General features: G+C 39.5%; 1 pseudogene; it reads right to left on the bottom strand.

Annotated features, from left to right (window-relative positions):
- Positions 1-14579: 14579 nt before the first annotated feature.
- Positions 14580-19225, bottom strand: LOC128577032 (basic helix-loop-helix ARNT-like protein 1; annotated as a pseudogene).
- Between the last annotated feature and the right edge of the window lie 451 nt (positions 19226-19676).

Genomic DNA, 19676 nt, shown 5'->3' with positions numbered 1-19676 from the left:
CAGCTGAAAAATAAACTCGTCGGAGCTTGATCAGACTCTTGACTTGCTCTCATTCTTTCGTGTCTCTTGTCCCCTCATTCGATGGACCCCTTTTGTTCCCCAGGTCCCCACTGAATTCCCCGCGGGTCAGGGCAAAAAGTTGGAATTAGAAATTCGAGGAGAAATTCAAAAGTTGTCTCAAGAATTTAATGAATTTAAAGACAAAACCACCAAAGATTTGATGCACTGAAGCAAGAATTTGCAGCCCTCAAAGATCTGAAAAATACAGTAGAATCCCTCAGTAACAGAGTGGACCAAGCAGAAGAAAGGATTTCTGACATTGAAGACAAAGCATTTAAATGCTCCCAAACTCTCAAAGAGGAAGAGAAATGGAGAGCAAGAATGGATCATTCTCTCAGAGAACTCTGGGATAATTCGAAGAAGGCTAATATCCACCTCACTGTAATCCCTGAAACTCATGAAGTGGCCTCGCCAGGCACAGAGGCCCTTCTCCATGAAATTATGAAAGAGAATTTTCCAGACATGCCAAGAGACTCTGAAATTCATATAGCAGACAGTTTCAGAACCCCAGCATGACTCAATCCGAATAAGACATCCCCAAGGCATATCATAATTAACTTCACTAAAGTTAATATCAAGGAAAAAATTCTGTAAAGCAGCCAGACGTAAGAAATCCATTACCTACAAAGGGAAGAATATTAGAATGATTGCAGATCTCTCTGCTGAAACTTTTCAAGCCAGAAGAGGGTGGTCATTGACTTTTAATCTCCTAAAACAAAATAACTTTCAACCCCAGATCCTGTATCCAGCTAAACTGAGTGTCATTTATGATGGAGAAATTAAATACTTTAATGACATTCATATGTTGAAGAAATTTGCCATAACCAAACCAGCTCTTCAGGATATTCTCAGACCTGGCCTCCATAATGACCAGCCCAATCCTCTACCACAAAAGTAAACTCACTCAGAAACTTTTGATCAAACTCCAACTTTCACAGTGGCAAAAAGATTAAAAATGTCAACTGGACTTTCAAAAAACTCGACACCCAAAATATTACCAGACTTATCAATATTTTCCATTAATGTGAATGGCTTAAACTGTCCTATAAAGAGTCACAAGTTGGCTGACTGGATACAAAAACTAAGGCCAGATATTTGCTGCATACAAGAGTCACATCTTACCTTAAAAGATTAACATAGACTCAGGGTGAAAGGATGGTTGTCCATACCTCAGGCAAATGGTAATGAGAAAAAAGCAGGTGTTGCAATTCTATTTGCAGATACAATAGGCTTTAAACCAACAAAAGTAAGGAAGGATAAGAATGGTCACTTCATATTTGTTAAGGGTAATACTCATTATGATAGATTTCAATTATTAATATTTATGCACCCAACAAGAATGCACCTCAATTTATAAGAGTAACTCTGACAGACATGAGCAACTTGGTTTCCTCCAGCTACATAATCGTAGGAGATTTCAACACTCCTTTGGCAGTGTTGGATAGATCCTCCAATAAGAAGATGAGCAAATAAATTTTAGATTTAAACCTAACCATCCAACATTTGGATTTAGCTAACATCTACAGAACATTTCATCCCAACAAAACTGAATACACATACTTCTCATCAGCCCACGAAACATACTCCAAAATCGATCATATCTTAGGTCACAAGTCTAACCTCAGTAAATTTAAAGGAATAGAAATTATTCCTTGCATCTTTTCAGACACCCTGGAATAAAAGTTGAACCCAGTAACAACAGGAATCTGCATACTCATACAAAAACATGGAAGTTAAATAACCTTATGCTGAATGATAGCTCAGTCAGAGATGAGATTAAGAAGGAAATTGCCAAATTTTTGGAACAAAATGACAATATCACAACCTCTGGGATACCGTACAGGCAGTCCTAAGAGGGAAATTGATGGTACTGAAAGCCTTCCTCAAGAGAACGAAAAGAGAGGAAGTTAACAACTTAATGGGACATCTCAAGCAACTGGAAAAGGAGGAACATTCCAACCCCAAACCCAGTAGAAGAAAAGAAATAACCAAAATTAGAGCAGAATTAATTGAAATTGAAAAAAGAATTATACAAGAGATCAATAAATCAAAAAGTTGGTTTTTTGAAAAGGTCAATAAAATAGACAAACCTTTGGCTAACCTAACCAGGAAAAAAAGAGTAAAATCTCTAATATCATCAGTCAGAAACGACAAAGACGAAATAACAACAGACTCCTCAGAAATTCAAAAAATCCTTAATGAATATTACAAGAAACTTTATTCTCAGAAATATGAAAATCTGAAGGAAATTGAACAATACTTGGAAGCACGTTACCTTCCAAGACTTAGCCAGAATCAAGTGAAAATGTTGAACAGGCCAATATCAAGTTCTGAAATAGTATCAACCATACAAAATCTCCCTAAAAAGAAAAGCCTGGGACCAGACGGCTTTACGTCAGAATTCTACCAAACCTTTAAAGAGGAACTAGTACCTATATTACTCAACCTGTTCCAAAATGTAGAAAAAGAAGAAAGACTATCCAACACGTTCTATGAAGCAAACATCACCCTGATCCCCAAACCAGGAAAAGACACAACAAGAAAAGAAAATTATAGACTAATATCACTATTGAATATAGATGCAAAAATATTCAACAAGATCCTAATAAACAGAATCCAGCAACACATCAAACAAATTATACATCATGATCAAGTCGGTTTTATGCCAGGGTCTCAAGGCTGGTTCAATATACATAAATCTCTTAACATAATTCAGCACATAAACAAATTAAAAAACAAAGACCATATGATTCTCTCAATTGATGCAGAAAAAGCTTTTGATAATATCCAGCATTCCTTCATGATCAGAACACTTAGGAAAATTGGTATAGAAGGGACATTTCTTAAACTGATAGAGACCATCTACAGCAAACCCACAGCCAATACCATATTGAATGGAGTTAAATTGAAATCATTTCCCTCAGATCAGGAACCAGACAAGGCTGCCTCTTGTCTCCACTGCTCTTTACATTGTAGTGGAAGTTTTAGCCATTGCAATTAGGGAAGAAAAGGCGATCAAGGGTATCCATATAGAGTCAGAAGAGATCAAACTTTCGCTCTTCACAGAAGATATGATTGTATATCTGGAAAACACCAGGGATTCTACTGCAAAAGTCTTAGAAGTGATCAAGGAATACAGCAGCGTCTCCAGTTGCAAAATCAACATTCATAAATCGGTAGCCTTTATATATACCAACAATACTCAAGCTGAAAAAACAGTTAAGGACTCTATTCCATTCACAGTAGTGCCAAAGAAGATGAAATATTTGGGAGTTTATCTAACAAAGGACATGAAAGATCTCTAAAAAGAGAACTATGAAACTCTAAGAAAAGAAATAGCTGAAAATGTTAAATGGAAAAACATACCATGCTCATGACTGGGAAGAATCAACATTGTTAAAATGTCCATACTACCCAAAGCAATATACAATTTTAATGCAATCCCTATTAAAGCTCCACTGTCATACTTTAAAGATCTTGAAAAAATAATACTTTGTTGGATATGGAATCAGAAAAAAAACTCGAATAGCCAAGACATTACTCAGAAATAAAAACAAAGAGGAGGAATCATGCTACCAGACCTGAGACTGTACTATAAATCGATAGTGATCAAAACAGCGTGGTACTGGCACAAAAACAGAGAAGTAGATGTCTGGAACAGAATAGAGATCCAAGAGATGAATCCAGCTACTTACCGTTATTTGATCTTTGACAAGCCAATTAAAAACATTCAGTGGGGAAAAGATTCCCTATTTAACAAATGGTGCTGGGTGAACTGGCTGGCAACCTGTAGAAGACTGAAACTGGACCCACACCTTTCACCATTAACTAAGATAGACTCTCACTGGATTAAAGATTTAAACTTAAAACATGAAAGTATAAAAATACTAGAAGAGAGCGCAGGGAAAACCCTTGAAGAAATTGGTCTGGGTGAGTATTTTATGAGGAGGACCCCCTGGGCAATTACAGCAGCTTCAAAAGTACGCTACTGGGACCTGATCAAACTAAAAAGCTTCTGCACAGCCAAGAACACAGTAAGTAAAGCAAACAGCCCTCAGAATGGGAGAAGGTATTTGCAGGGTATGCCTTTGACAAAGGTTTAATAACCAGAATCCGCAGAGAACTCAAACGTATAAGCAAGAAAAGAACAAGTGATCCCATCACAGGCTGGGCAAGGAACTTGAAGAGAAACTTCTCTGAAGAAGACAGGCACACGGCCTACAGACATAGGAAAATATGCTCGTCATCCTTAATCATCAGAGAAATGCAAATCAAAACTACTTTGAGATATCATCTAACTCCAGTAAGATTAGCCCATATCACAAAATCCCAAGACCAGAGATGTTGGCGTGGATGTGGAGAAAAGGGAACACTTCTACACTGCTGGTGGGAATGCAAATTAATACATTCATTTTGGAAAGATGTTTAGAGAACACTTAGAGATCTAAAAATAGATCTGCCATTCAATCCTATAATTCCTCTACTAGGTATATACCCAGAAGACCAATCACATTATAACAAAGATATTTGTACCAGAATGTTTATTGCAGCCCAAATCATAATTGCTAAGTCATGGAAAAAGCCCAAGTGCCCACTGATCCACGAATGGATTAATAAATTGTGGTGTATGTACACCATGGAATATTATGCAGCCTTAAAGAAAGGTGGAGACTTTACCTCTTTCATGTTTACATGGATGGAGCTGGAACATATTCTTCTTAGTAAAGTATTTCTAGAATGGAAGAAAAAGTATTCAATGTATTCAGCCCTATTATGAAACTAATTTATGGCTTTCATATGAAAGCTATAATCCAGTTATAACCTAAGAATAGGGGGAAGGGGAGACAGAGGGGAGCGGAGGGAGGGGTGAGGATGGGCGGAGGGAGGGTGATTGATGGGATTACACCTGCGGTGCATCTTACAAGGGTACATGTGAAACTTAGTAAACGTCGAATATAAATGTCTTAACACAATAACTAAGAAAATGCCAGGAAGGCTATGTTAACCAGTGTGATGAAAATGTGTCAAACGGTCTATAAAACCAGTGTATGGTGCCCCATGATCGCATTAATGTACACAGCTATGATTTAATAATAATAATAAAAAAACTTCCATCAGTTGGTCAAAAAGTATCAACAGTTACTGCCTTGAACAAAAGCAACACCTCTCTCTCTCTCTCTGTCTCTCTCTCTCTCTCTCACCCTGTCTTTAGAGATGTTTTAGTTCTTGATCCCTTCCTGGCAGGCACCATAGCTATTTCTGCACATGAATAAAAAATAGTTGGCCTGATCTCATCACTGCTTCCTTTCGTATTTCTTTGGCACTTACTTTTGTACTGTACCCTGTCTTGATGTTTATTTCTCTGACTATGAGGCCTTGTACTGTGTACCCATGGTTATATCTCAAATTGTAAGCCATTTTCAAAAACTAGCATTTTAAAACATACTCACTGTGAACTGTACCTCTACCTCATCCTACTTGGGCTGCCTCACTCTCAGTGTCCTATTGCTGAGGGCCTCCCAAGTATACCCTACTCACAAATGAATCCTACCTAAAGCCTCAGATGTCTATCTCTAACTGTTCTTGACCTTAGCTCCTCACCTGGCTTATGAGCACAGAATGATGGAGAGAGCAGTCTAGTTGGAAAAAAATGTAGGCAAGAAATTAGAGTTGATATTGGGCTGGATTAAATTCAGATCAGCTTGCGAAAGTCCTTGAAGTAAGGCTGACAAAGTGAATATCCCCTCTATGGGAAAACTGGGAACTACTGGGGATTTTAGAACTGGAAAAATGATATGACCAAAGCAGTGCTTTAGGGCAGCATTTCTGAAAAAGTGTTTTGTGTAATCTTAATCGGTGTTACATGGGGGAGAAACAGTGCTGTGGTCAATTAAGTTTGGGGAATGTTGGGTTAAAGAAAGCTAGAGATGGATGGTACCTGTGGCTCAAAGGAATAGGGCGCTGGCCCATTTGCCAGAGGTGATGGGTTCAAACCCAGCCCCGGCCAAAAACTGCAAAAAAAAAAAGAAAGAAAGAAAGTTGGAAATTTTTTATTGCAGGATTTCAGACCTTTTAATGTGATAATGTACATTGTGAATCTTAAAGAGGGTCCTGGTTCTTAAACTCACATTAGCACAATATCCTCTTTTAATGAGCATGTATCAGGGCTATGTTCCCCAAAGCAAAATTTGGGAAACAGGACTTTAGGAAGATTAACTTGACAAAAGTGTGTAAGAAAGTTTGAAATAAGATGAAAACGGGCTAAGAGACTGTTGGTAGCAATGCAGGTGTGGTGGAATAGCAGCCCACATTGACTTTGGCAGTGAGAATTAAGTGGAAGAGGTAATTCAAGAGGCTTTGTGAAGAATAGCAGTGGTGGTTGGGGTTGAACTAGTGGGAGGCAGACACTGTAGCATCTAGCAGAAAGCTTTCCTTATGCACTTTTATTAGCCACTATTATATTTCCAGTCGAGGAACTTAATAAAATTATTTTTTCTATTACCCTTCAAAATTAGTTAACCTAGTGTTTTTGTATAATTGGCACAATTTACAAAATGTCTCTCACCTTCCATTATCTCACTGTTAATGTTGCAAGTAAAGAAGGGATTGGGGGCTATCCAAAGAAAGAGTTTATTTTTATCCACTTGCAAGGCAGATTGTGTATTTTCATGATAGTTTTGGAGAATGTTTCAATTTGTTACTCAGCTCTTCCACACTAGCTTCAAGAGTTTTCAACCATATCCTTACGTAGGTTACACCATTGCAGTTACTGAAAAACACACAACGTTATCCATTAACAAATTCATAGCCAGAGAAATATAACTGAGGTAAGAAATTCCTAAGCACAATTAGGGAAAATTTTGCTTGGTTAATTAGTTTACGAAGCTAGTACATGTGACTTTAAAATCCTCCTGCCACGGATCTCTCAATTGATACTAAGGCAATTATAACAAGTTGTGGAGTTCACATCATTCTCCCAAGAGTTAACTTTGCCTTTCTAGTCACACTTTAAAATTAACCAACATTTTTTCAAGGCTTTTCATAGTCCCTTTTAGCAGAGGCAGTCACTGGTAAAAGCCTAAGAGGCATGATTTCCTAAAAGGGTTCAAATTGCCTTTAGGCCTTCATCTATGCCAACCAAATTGACATGGGCTTCAGAGGGACTACAGGCGCCCGCCACAATGCTTGGCTATATTTTTTAGAGACGGGGTCTCACTCTTGGTCAGGCTGGTCTCAAATTCGTGAGCTCAGGCAATCCACCTGCCTCGGCCTCCCAAGTGGATTTTTTTTAATTGTTAAAAATAATTGTATGAAGCTCAATTTGGAGAAAGATCCAAAACTCATGAATTGAGGATATCAAAAGTAGTAGACTTAAATTTACACCATATACAAAAATTAACTCAAAATGAATTGAACACCTAAATTTAAGAGCCAACACTATAAAACCTATAGAAAAAACATAGAAACAAATCTTCATACTTTGGATTTGGGCATGGTTTATTAAATCTGACACAAAAGCACAGAAAATAAAACTATATGTATATGTATATGTGTGTGTGTATACATATATATATTCTCTAATTATACTTAATTAAAAGTAAACACTTTTGTGGGCTTGGCACCCATATCTAAGTGGTTAGGGCACTGGCCACATACACTGAGGCTGCCAGGTTTGAACCCAGCTTGGGCCAGCTAAACAAGGACAACTGCAACAAAAAAAAATGGCCAGACATTGTGGCAGGTGCCTGTAGTCCCAGCTACTTGGGAGGCTGAGGCAAGAGAATCGCTTAAGCCCAAGAGTTTGAGGTTGCTGTGAGCTGTGATGCAACAGTACTCTACTGAGTGCAACATAGTGAAACTCTGTCTCAAAAAAATAAAATAAAAAATAAACATTTTTGTGTATCAAAGGACATTATCAAGAGAGTGAAAAGACAGCCCAAACAATGGGAGAAAATACATGCAAATCCCATATCTGATAAAGGTTCAATATCCAAAATACATAAAGAACTTCTACAACCCAACAAGAAGATGACCCAATTTAAAAATGAGCAAGGGGGCAGCACCTGTGGCTCAAAGGATTAGGGCACTGGCCCTATATACCTGAGGCGGCAGGTTCAAACCCAGCCCCAACCAAAAACTGCAAAAATAAAAATAAAAAAAAATAAATGAGCAAGGGATTTGAATAGACATTTTGCCAAATAAGATATACAAATGGAAAATAAGCACATGAAAAGATGGTCCACATGATTAAGTATTAGGGAAATGTAAAGCAAAACGACAAAAAGATATCATTTCACTCCTACTATGATAGCTATAACAAAAAAAAATCAGAAAATAACAAATGTTGGTGAGGACATGGAGAAATTGGAACATTCATGCATTCCTGGTAAAAATTTAAAATTGTGCAGCCAGCATGGAAATCAATTTGGAAGTTCCTCAAAAAGTTAAACACAGAATTACTATATGATCTAGAAATTCTGCTTTAGGGTATATACCCAAAAGAATTGAAAACAGAGACTCAAATATAATAGATACTTGTACATCCATGTTCATAACAACATTATTCACAATAGCCAAAAGGTACAAGAAGCAACCCAAGAGTGCATCAACAGATTAATGGATAAACAAAATGTGGTATATCCATACAGTGAAATATTATTCAGCCATAAAAATGAATTAATGACTGGCCACAGTGGCTCATGCTTGTAATCCTAGCACTTTGGGAAACTGAGGCAGGAGGATTGCTTGAGGCCAGGAATTCAAGACCAGCCTGAGCAACATAGCAAGGTTCCATTTCTCCAAAAATGAATCAAGTACTGATACATGCTAGAGCATGGATGAATCTTGAAAACATTATACTGAGCAAAATAAGCCAAACACCAAAGAACAAATATTATATGACTTCTCTTACATTAAAGACCCTGAAGAGTCAAATTCATAGAGATAGAAAGTGGATTAGAGGGTGGGACTAGGGGGTGGGAGGAAGAGAAGAATTGGGAGTTATTGCTTAATGGGTTTCTGTTTGGTGTAATAAAATATTTAGGAAGAGTGGTGATGGTTGTACAACATTATGAATATAACTAATGCCACTGGGTTGTACACTTAAAAAAGCTAAAATGGCAGCTTATGTCATATATATTTTACCACAATAAAAAATCAATTTCTGTATCTATGTTTATGGTTCTATTTGAAGTGAAAATCCAGAACAGAACCAGAAGAAGCTCAAGGGCATTTTGACAGCAGACAAGATACCCCTGATGAGAGAACAGTACCAGTGACTCTGATCTTGCTTTTGCACAAGGCCGGTGGTAGTTCAGTGTGCTGGTTCAACCTTCATCACATTCTCATCAGATGCCTCTTTGCTGCCCTGCAGGGTGAGAGGCATGATTCATGACTCTATGCAGATTTCTGGAGGACCTGGAAAGTAAAAGACTCCAGTGGAGAGGATGTTCTAAGGACTGTAGGTGGAGTCGGTGTGTGTGTTGCCCAGGGTTACAATACATGGTGCCAAGGAGCAAATTCTAAATGTGGAGTCTTGAGGATGCCAAGATGTAATTTGGTATAGAGCCCAAAACCTAAATCACCAAGGCTGAAGAATTAGCAGAAATGTATAATCAATATATGAAAGCAAAAACTGGGGAGATAGGGAAGCTAACACATGAAGTGAGTTGGGGTGGGCCTGAATCGATCCTGAGTTGTCTGCCTCAGATTTCTATAGGATTCTCACGCCTGACTTTACATTTAAGGACCTGAAAAGAACAGAACGTTAAAGGTATTTTGACATTATAAACCACCATTATTAGATTCTTTTAAGAACATTCCCTTTTAAGGAGAGAATTTACCTGGGAAACTGATAAGAGTTGTTAGCCTGAGAAGGGAAGAATCTGAGCACGTCAATCTTTTCTCCTCTGTAAATGATCTGTAGAAATAATGGCATTCCAAAAAATATATTTTAAAAGATGGAGACTTTACATCTTTTGTATTAACCTGGATGGAGTTGAAACACATTCTTCCTAGTAAAGCATCACAGGAATGGAGAAGCAAGAATCCAATGTACTCAATTCTAATATGAAGGCAGTAGATGGTCTAATAGAAGGTGGGGGTAGGGGAATGATGGATTGGGGAGAGGGGAGGAGGGAGTGGGATGGGGATCAAGGTGTATGGCACACCTCTTGGAGGCAGGACACATTACAAGAGGGATTTACTTAACAAATGCAATCAGTGTAACCTAAGTCTTTGTACCCTCAATGAATTCCAAACAATAAAAAGAAGAAATAATAGCATTCCTCAGACATAATAAAAGAACGTAGAGGACACTTTATTGTAGGTGCAAATACTTTAGAATAGAAGAGAGAGCAATTGTCTATTACATGCCAATTGGGTATTAGGCATTAGAAATTGGCTAGCACGTGAAACATGGAGGCTTCTGGAGTGTTGGTACCTGGTAAGGAAATCCCACCTTTAAAGTGACCAATCCCGTGTGCTAGGTGTCCAGGTCAAGTTCAGTATGTTAAGGCTAAGAATGGTAGCAGGTACAGAAAATGGGGACAGCTGGGTGAAGCTGAGAAAAAGAGTGAGACAAAATCTCTGATATGGGAGATGGCCACCCCTTACAACCTGGACAGTATTCCTACAGCTAATGCTTATAAATAAATTCGGTGCAGGGGAGTCAGTTTCTAAGACCAAATAGATTTATCTGTTGCCACTTAGAAGATAACTGGTCCCAAAAGGAATGAAACTGTTTTGTTTTGTTTTGTTTTGTTTTGAGACAGAGTCTAACTATGTTGCCCTGAGTAGAGTGCCGTGACATCACAGATCACAGCAACCTCAAGCTCCTGGGCTTAAGCTATTCTCTTCCCTCAGCCTCCCAAGTAGCTGGGACTACAAGCACCCGCCACAATGCCTGGCTATTTGTTGTTGTTGTTGTTGTTGTTGTTGTTGTTGTTGTAGTTGTCGTTGTTTGGCAGGCCCAGGTTGGATTCAAACCCGCCAGCTCTGGTGTATGTGGCTGTAGCCCTATCCACTGAGTTACAGGTGTGGAGCCAGGAATGAAACTATCTTTGATTATGAATGGGGAAAAGGCAGAAAAGATACAAAAAAAAGGCAGGGGGAATAAATGCAAACAATGTAACCTAATTTTTTGTACCCTCATATTATTTGGAAATAAAAATAAATAAATATAAACAAATAAATAAATTTTGGTTAAGTCCCATTATAAAATACATATACAGGAGTACATTGAGCTCCATAGAGACAGCGCCCGGGCAAGTGAGAGCCGGACAGGCACTGGGCGACTCTGTGCCTCACTGAAGAAAATAACTAAACACAGGGCGGCGCCTGTGGCTCAAGGAGTAGGGCACTGGTCCCATATGCTGGAGGTGGCGGGTTCAAACCCAGCCCCGGCCAAAAATCACAAAAAAAAAAAAAGAAAATAACTAAACACAAGCAAAGAAGATCCTAAGAAGCCGAGAGGCAAAATGTCATCATATGCATTCTTTGTGCAAACTTGTCAGGAGGAGCACAAGAAGCAGCACCCAGATGCTTCAGTCAACATCTCAGAGTTTTCTAAGAAGTGCTCAGAGAGGAGGAAGACCATGTCTGCTAAAGAGAAAGGAAAATCTGAAGATAAGGCAAAGGCAGACAAGGCCCGTTATGAAAGAGAAATGAAAACCTATATCCCTCCTAAAGGGGAAACCAAAAGGAAATTTAAAGATCCCAAGGCAACCAAGAGGCCTCCTTTGGCCTTTTTCTTGTTCTGTTCTGAGTATCATCCAAAAATCAAAGGAGAACATCCCAGCCTAGCCATCGGTGATGTTGCAAAGAAGCTGGGGGAGATGTGGAATAACACTGCTGTGGAGGACAAGCAGCCTGATGAAAAGAAGACTGCAAAGCTGAGGGAAAAAATACAAAAAGGATATTGCTGCAGACCGAGCTGAAGGAAAGCCTGATGCAGCGGAAAAGGGAGTTGTCAAGGAAGACGACTGACTCCCTTGCTTTTTTCTTGAAAAAAGCAAGAAATAGAAGGAAGAGGATGAAGATGAGGAAAATGAAGAGGATGAGGAGGAGAAGGAAGATGAACATGAAGAAGATGATGAAACAGTTGATTCTAGTGCAGTTCTTTTCTTGTCTATAAAGCATTTAATCCCCCTGTACACAACTTTATTTATTTATTTATTTATTTTAAGAGACAGAGTCTCACTCTGTCACCCTCAGTAGAGTGCTGTGACATCCCAGCTCACAGCAACCTCCAGCTCTTGGGCTTAGGCGATTCTCTTGCCTCAGCCTCCCAAGTAGCTGGGACTGCAGGTGCCTGTCACAATGCTCAGCTATTTTTTTGTTACAGTTTGGCTGAGGCCAGGTTCAAACCTGCCACTCTCGGTATATGGGGTCGGCACCCTACCCACTGAGCCACAGGCGCCACCAAACTCACTCCTTTTAAATAAAAAAAAAAAAATTGAAATGTCAGGCTGTGGAAGATTTGTTTTTAAACTGTACGGTGTCCCTTTTTTTGTATAATTAACACACTGCCAAATATGTCTTTAGATAGCCCTGTCCTGGTGGTATTTTCTTTTTTTTTTTTTTTTTTTTTGAGACAGAGTCTCTGTGTCACACTTGGTAGAGTGCTGTAGCATTACAGCTCACAGCAACCTCAAACTCTTGGGCTTAAATGATTCTCTTGCCTCAGCCTCCCAAGTAGCTGGGACTACAGGCACCCACCACAAAGCCGGGCTATTTTTTTTTTTTTTTTTTTTTTTTGGCCAGGGCTGGGTTTGAACCTGCCACCTCCGGCATATGGGACCGGCGCCCTACTCCTTGAGCCACAGGCGCCGCCCAGCCGGGCTATTTTTTGTTGCAGTTGCCACTGCTGTTTTAGCTGGCCAGGGAGGAGTTTGAAGGCACCATCTTCTGTATTTGAGGCCAGCGCCCTACCCACTGAGCACAGGCGCCACCCCTGGTGGTATTTTCAATAGCCAATAACCTTGCCTGGTATAGTATGGGGGTTGTAAATTGGCAAGGAAATTTAAAGCATGTTCTTGTTGGTGCACAGCACAAATTAGTTATATAAGGAGATGGTAGTTTTTTCATCTTCGGTTGTCTCTGATGCAGCTTACATGAAATAATTGTTCTGTTAACTGAATCCCACTTTGTAATTGCAAAAAAGAAAAACAAAGTTGCAGCTGTTTTGTTGACATTCTGAATACTTCTAAATAAATACAATTTTTTATTTAAAAAATACATATGTATATATTCAATAAAAAATAATTTTCTATGAGCAAAAAAAAAAAAGAGGGGAAAGAAAGGACATTAATAAAAGAAAGTGTGAAGAACAGAATTCAACCTGCTTCTTCTTTTACAATGCCAAGGGCAAGGCTGGGTTTGCCAAGACCCCACAAGAATCAGGGATTAAATATTTACCCAATAGTCAGGTGCTAAAATAGATTATAATATGAAACCAACTGAATTATGAGAATGCATCAAGCACAAGGAAACTAAAATACATAATATTAAAGTCATCCATCAGGCCCTCTTGTTGTTAGTAAATAATAATTGCTAAATCCATTTTTAGGGATTACTAGAAAAGATTGCTCAAGGCTCTTCTGGCAGGGAGTAAAAGGAGCAGGCTGTGAGTAGTTAGCCATGTAGACAGGATTTGGAAGAAAAGTGCTTCTTTCCTGTGTATTACACAGAAAACAAGCAATAAATAAAAGTGTCAGGGACAGGAGAGAGCAAGTCAAAGTTAGAATAAGGAATTTAAATATATTACCAACTAAGGTATCTAGACCCAGGCCATAGAGCCTTTTGACAGTTTAGTGAAATGTGGGTTTCTTTTAAGAATAATATTTTTAAACACATAAAATAAAACACAATGGACTGCAAAGGAAACCAAATATATCTCTATACAATTGTAAAGGTACTTTATATGTGTTATAGTAACATGTATGTTTCCTTATTAATATATTAACAAGATCTAGTGGTAGGTTTGATAACTACCATAACTTCATGCAGTGATGAGCATAAAAGGTATTTTAAAACCCCACAATTTCTATAATTTGATATAAAAGAATTTCTACTAGTTTTAAAGTTGCAAGTACTATTAATCATTGGTTATGTTTATTATAGAAGAAAATGTTAAATTTCAGTTACAGGTTAGTGAAAATGAAGCTTTTTTCATACAAGTTTATGGATTCCTGGATTTTTCTTCATTGACTTCTTGAGGACTTGTGCACCCAGATTAAAAATACCTGGTAGAAGCAAAATACAAGAGCCAAACAAGGAACCAGGAAAATTAAGAACAAATAGTCTCAGAGGGAGTGAACAGGAGATCTGGATGAATTCAGACTATAAAGTAGAGATACCCATAGGTTTTTTTAATAGAACAAAGGAAATATTTATCAAAAATATTTGTCTGTCTAATATATTATACTTTAACCCATATTTATAGCAAAGGATTCTTACAAGGAAGAATAAACAGATTTATAATACAATTAATATAAGAAATCTCAATACAGGGGTGATAACAGTAGTAGTGTTAAAATGCCATGTGTCTGAAATGACCATTTGCATATAAAGGCTACCAGTGATGCTTCTGTACACAATGATTTAAAAATTCAACACAAATCAAATCCAAAATATACAATGCATGCAAGATAGCCCAATAATCAATGATGAGGAAACACTGGAACAGGATTCCTTCCACTTTGTCTGAAGTTACACATAGTATGATTGACTTGTATCAATGGCTCTGACATGGCTTTTATTAAATCAGTGCATAAAAGCTGTTCTCTCTCTATCCAGTAAGCTTCGCAGACTGTAAAACTCCACCAGTACTGCATCTTGATACTGTAGCTGTTGCCAAAGCAACCATGTAGTGTTTACAGCAACCATGGCAAGTCACTAAAGTCAACAGGGCTACTCAGCCCAGCATTCTGCTTCCAAAAAGGTCATGATGACAGCCACTGCTGCATCATTATCACTGGGACAGCTTGATCCTTGGTCATTTTCTAACATGTCTATACCTACAGGGGGTTCTCACCAAGAATAGAACTATCAGGATATAGATAACCTGGGTTCTCCTGAGCCTGTCCTGGTAGTAAGCCACTGGAAGGAGTGTCTGGAGTCCCTCCATTTAAAATCTTCTTATCTCCTGGAGAAAAGGCAGCAGGGGGAGGTGTACTCATGACTTCAATGCAGTGGAGCCACAGCTGGAAGGCAACGACCCTCTTATCCTGTGGATCGCTATGACTTCCTTAGCAATCATTCAATGTATTTTTCCTGTCCTAGCCTTTGTTCCCCCTGGAATCTCTGGAACAGCAGGGTGGGGTGGATGCCATCTTCTCCAGATGGTAGCATACTGTCTATGAGCTTCAGGAATGTTGAGTCCTTGCCTTTTAAGGCATTGGCTAAAACAATTGTGTTGATTGAGAAAATGTATTCTATCTACTTCCTTGGTCCAAGGGTTCATAAAACAACCATCGGTGCCGTAGTGTGATGAAAGAACCACCTTTAATTTTAAACTTACAGCAATTTGTTGTAATCTTTTCTCTCATCCATAAAACTTGCTTATGACATTCTGCATTTCTATGTCATTTTAGTGAAAATACTTATAACGTGATGTGCCTAGAAGGTCCTGTGGTAAATACACCAAAATAGCTGTTGCCTTCTGGTCTATTGTGTCCCAAGAAACATATTCAGGAACAGGTCTCCTCCTAAGACACCACACCCCAGGAGTAGATCATAGATTCAAAAACTAGACTTCCAGTTAAAACAGATATAATCCCTGAGACATCTCCATTATGTTCTGGAGCATGACATTCTTTCTTCTGTAGGATGAAGTGTAACAGGCCTTCAGTAAAGGTTGAAAACAAGGACTTTCCCTCCACCTGTCAAAGAAAAAAAGCAAATAAAACAAGCTTCAGCACAATCCATAGCACAGGCTATTTGAAAAACTGGCCACCCACAAAGATGGGGCTGGATGAAGACAATGAACCAGGCAATGAGGGGTATAACCTCAGCTGCCTTGCTGTGGTCATATAACTAAATTCTCAAATGGTTCCCAACTGGTCAGTGAGGTAAATCAGGGTGAAATCTATGGAATATAGTGGTTTTTTAAGTGTTCCCATTGTCTTAATTTGTTCAGGCTGTTATAACCAAATACCATAAACTGGGTGGTTTATAATAACAGTTATTTCACACAGTTCTGGAAGCTTGGAAAGTCCAAAATCAAGGCACTGGCAGATTCTGATGAGAGCCTGCTTCCTGCTTCACAGATGGCACCTTATCACTATGTCTTCACATGGTGGAAGGGGCAATCTAGCCCTCTGGTGCCTCTCTTATAAGCACATAAATCCCTCTATTCTCATGACATAATCACTTCCCAAAGGCCTCACATACTAATTCCATCACACTGGTGATTAAGTTTCAGCATATGAATTTAGGGGATACAAATATTCAAATTACAGCACCCATAATGCACTTGCTCTGCTGAACTGCATTCAATTAAAGGGTCTAACAAAAAGCAGATGGGATATAAATGAAAGATGAGTGGCTACATGTTGATAACTATTGAAGATGTACAATATGTACATCAGGATTCTTTATAGTATTCCCTCTACTTTTCTTTCTTTTTTTTTTTGAGTATTCCCCCCTACTTTTCTGTATATTTGAAATTTATCATACGAAAATGATTTAGAAGTAACAAACAAAATAAAAAAACCTGACATGCTGTTTGATCATCAGAATTCCTCAAATTCTTTCATTCACCTATCCATTCATTTATTCAAGAAATATTTGTTGTGGCCTCTGGCAAATGTAGGTTACAGCAAGACTGAAACCAGAGTCATGTAGGGATCAGACCAGGAGAAACATTGAGGAGAAATCAGTTGCAGTCTAGAATGAAAGAGAATGGTAGGAGAAAGCCAGGAGGCAAAGCAGAAGGCCCTGAGGGAGAACATTTTGATGGGGGTAAAGTTCTTTTTTTTTTTTTTTGTAGAGATAGAGTCTCACTTTATGGCCCTCGGTAGAGTGCTATGGCATCACACAGCTCACAGCAACCTCCAACTCCTAGGCTTAAGTGATTCTCTTGCCTCAGCCTCCCGAGTAGCTGGGACTACAGGCACCCGCCACCACGCCCGGCTATTTTTTGGTTGCAGTTCAGCCGGGGCCAGGTTTGAACCCACCACCCTCGGTATATGGGGCCGGCGCCTTACCAACTGAGCCACAGGCGCCACCCAGGGCTAAAGTTCTTAAAAGAAAGGATAATGAATATGGGGAAGAGGGAGGAGAGGGAGGGGGAAAGATGGGCAGAGGGAGGGTGATTGGTGGGATAACACCTACGGTGCATCTTACAAAGGTACATGTGAAACTTAGTAAATGTAGAATATAAATGTCTTAACACAATAACTAAGAAAATGCCAGGAAGGCTATGTTAACCAGTGTGATGAAAATGTGTCAAACGGTCTATAAAACCAGTGTATGGTGCCCCATGATCGCATTAATATACATAGCTATGATTTAATAATAAAAATAAATAAATAAATACAAAAATTTTAAAAAGAGAGAATAATGTGGAAGGCACACTACAATGGGAGTAGAGAGTGAGTATCCTAAGAGGACAAGCTACCTGGAGGAAGAAATGTGGGAGTGGAGAAAATCACTGAAGAAGTGGGGAACCACCAATGGAGAAAATGTCTAAAGAAGCGGGGAACCACCAATGGAAGCTATATTTCCCCTTTTTATTATTTCAAAATATTACAGGAGTACAAATGTTTTTGGTTACATGGATAACTTTTGTTACGTTTCAGTCAGGGTTGTAAATGCACTCATGATCCAGATAGTGTTCACTGTACCCAGTAGGTAGGTTTCTGTCCATCTCCTCCCTTCCCCCTACTTGACTTCCACTGAGTTTTACTTTCCTCTGTGCATGCATGTGTTCAACCATTAGTTTCAATTTAATAGTAAATACATGTGGTGTTTGTTTTTCCATTCTTTATATAGTTCACTTAGGATAATGGTTTCTAGTTCCATACAAATTGCTTCAAAAGGCCTCAATTCATCCTTCCTTATGGCTGAGTAATATTCTGTGGTATACATATACCACATTTTGTTAATCCAATCATGAGTTGGTGGGCACTTGGGTTGATTTCACATTTTTTGAAGTTAGAATGAGTTTTCATTTTTATTGCTTTTACCTATTTTTTCTATTAACCATTTAACTCTAAGACCCATTGGCTAAAAAAGGTTTTATTCTATTTATATTTTTTTTTTCAGAATGTTATGGGGGTATCCATATTTTGATTACATAATTTTCTTTTGTACATTTTAAGTTAATGTTATAAGTGTGCCCTTCACCCAGAATGTGCATATTGTACCCCCATTAGATGTGAATTTACCCAACCCTTCCTTTACCCTCCCACCTACTTGATTTCCATTGATTTTAACTTCCATATGTGCTTATAAGTGTTGGTTGAGTAGTTCCAATTCAGTATTGAGTAAGTGTGGTATTTGTTTTTCCATTCTTTAGATACTTCACTTAGAAGAATGGTCTCTAGTTCCATCCAGATTGTTATAAAAAATACTAGATCACCACTTTTTATGGTTCAGTAGTACCTCATGGGATACATATACCATACTTCAGTAATCCACTGTTGTATTGATGGGCACCTGCATTGTTTCCACATCTTTGTGATTGTGAATAGTGCTGCAATACAGATTTATGTGCAGGTGTTTTTAAAAAAGCCTTTTTTTCATTTGGGTAAATACCTAGTAGTGAAATTGCTGTATTAAATGGTAGGTCTAGGGACCCGTGATCAGCACCCTCCCAGACCTCCAGAAGAGCTGCACTGGGACCTACTATCGGCACCCTCCCACCTCCAGAAGAGCTGTTTCAGACCGTGATCCACACCCTCCTGGACCTCCGGAAGAGCTGCACCAGGACCTGGGATCGGCACCCTCCCACCTCCAGAAGAGCTGCTCTGGGACCCGTGATTGGCACCCTCCCAGACCTCTGGAAGAGCTGCGCCAGGACCTATGATCTGCACTCTCCCACCTCTGGAAGAGCTGCACCGGGACCCGCTATCGGCACCCTCCCAGACCCAGTAAGAGCTGCGCTGGGACCACTATCAGCACCCTACCAGACCTCCAGAAGAGCTGCTCCAGGACCGGCCATCAGCGCCCTCCCGAACCTCCATAAAAGCTGCACCTGGACAAGCTACCCTGCCCACCAGGCCTCCCCACGCCCTGACCAGGAACTCCAGGAGCCGTGCAACCCTGCATCGTCCCTCCTGTACCCTCCCTGCCTCCACACCGCCCGCTCATCTTGCCAGGGACTCTGGTAGCTGCATGCCTCACAGAGCCCTCCCTGCCTGTGCATGGAGCCCTTCTCCTGGCCAGAGACTACTGGAGCCTTGGGCCCTCTGTGCCAAAGTCACTGGGGGCCAGGCACTCCCAGAACCGTGTGCACCACCCCCTGCCCTGATGCTGGATCCGGGGGTGTCACACTCCGGAGCTGCTGCCACAACCAGAACTTCCTGGGTGGGGCAACCCCAGAAGAGCTACACAGGGTCACTCCCTACAAAGGTCCAGCAACAATAGAGTGACCCCCCAGGTCTAATTTCAGA

Source organism: Nycticebus coucang, chromosome X (genome assembly GCF_027406575.1).
Source record: "Nycticebus coucang isolate mNycCou1 chromosome X, mNycCou1.pri, whole genome shotgun sequence".
In the NCBI taxonomy this organism is placed as follows: domain Eukaryota; kingdom Metazoa; phylum Chordata; class Mammalia; order Primates; family Lorisidae; genus Nycticebus; species Nycticebus coucang.
Note: the sequence above shows the minus strand (reverse complement) of the source record. Positions and strands in the feature narration are given on the sequence as shown.